The following is a 1,576-nucleotide window of genomic DNA, read 5'->3' on the forward strand; positions in this document are numbered from 1 at the left end:
TTCTGTTGTACATGGGGTCACTATCAGTCAGAATGGACTTGATGGCACATAACAACAACAACAACAATAAAGTATATGTGCTGTAAATCTTACTGTTCACGTGGTTATAATTCCATTTGGGAATATGGTTTTCATTGTTATATTTATGAGGCAGTATTAATGTAGCTTATGTTTTAAACCAGTCTCTTTTGAGATATAAAAGAGCAGATTAAGCAAAGCAGGAAGAAGCACAAATGGGCAAGATAGATGCCTGCACATGAACCATGAACCAGAAGTTGAAAAAGACAAGTATGGTCTAGCTAGCTATAAAGCTTATCCTAGAGCCACCATCCTGATTCAAAACTTCTAGTCTACTAAACTGGGAGAAAATAAACTTCTCTTTATTAAAGCCACATACTGTGGTTTTTGTTACAGTTGTTGTTAAGTGTTGTTGAGTTGGTTCTGATCCATATTGACCCTATATAGGGTTTCTGAGGAGTGGCTGGTGATCTTGAGCCACCAGCCTTGAGATTCAAACCAACTTTCCAATCTAGCACATTCACCCACAGTGCCACACTGGGACTCCTCTGTTACAATTGTTGTTGTTGTTAAGTGCCATCAAGTTGGTTCTGATGCATAGTGACCCTGTATAGGGTTTTCAAGGGTTGACTGGTGAGCCTGAACCACTGATCTTGTAGTTCAAATGGTTTTGCAATCTGGTGCATTAACCCACAGCACCACATCTGTTACAGTGCTGGTGATTGGTGGTTATGTGCTGTGGAGACGGTTCTGACTCATAGTGAACCTGTACAGGGTTTCCAAGGCTGTAAATCTTTATGGGAGTAGAAAGCCTCATCTTTTTCCCGTGTAACAGCTGGTAGTTTCGAACTGCTGACCTTGAGGTTCGCAGCCTGTTTCATAACCACTACACATAATTAAGACACTTTGGATTGTGAGAAATAACTCTTGTGAGTGTGGTCTATCTTCAGTGAAGGAATAAGGGATGTCTTGGGGGTAGTAGGCTAGGGTAACAAAAGCAGGATGAATTGGGGGAAGGGAAGAAAGGAATCTGTTCTAGGACTAGGAACTTTAAATAATACAGTCATTAAGACTATGAGCAAGCTATTTTGGCTTCTCTGCTGGGAGGAAAAATGGGATGTGCCATAGAATTGTATATGGGGAACTGGTGGAAGGGCTTTTTTGAAATAGGGGAATATTTTTTCTTGATCATAGCTTATAAAGTTATTTGATGAAAACAGTTTCCTTCCAGAGTGCCATTTCAGACTATTTGTGTACATATAAACAAGAGATTAAAGACAACGAACATAAACAGAATGAAAGGAAACAGAATAAACTGACTCAGGTTTGATATGGTCACGTGAGAGAGGACGACATTCCCTTCTGAAAATGTACTGACATTCAGTAGTACCTGTAGGGTAGTGGAGTGGGAGGTGGGATGTGACAAAGAACTGGACCACTGGGCTTCATCAAGGTCACTTCAGAATCCACATTCCACAGGGTGGTCCACCAGAGGTCCACACAGAGCTCTGGGTGTCTTCCCTTCTATCTTCCCCTCAGTCACACCATGGAAAGTGGA

The sequence above is a fragment of the Chrysochloris asiatica genome, unplaced genomic scaffold, assembly GCF_000296735.1.
Source record: "Chrysochloris asiatica unplaced genomic scaffold, ChrAsi1.0 scaffold00019, whole genome shotgun sequence".
NCBI classification, from domain to species: domain Eukaryota; kingdom Metazoa; phylum Chordata; class Mammalia; order Afrosoricida; family Chrysochloridae; genus Chrysochloris; species Chrysochloris asiatica.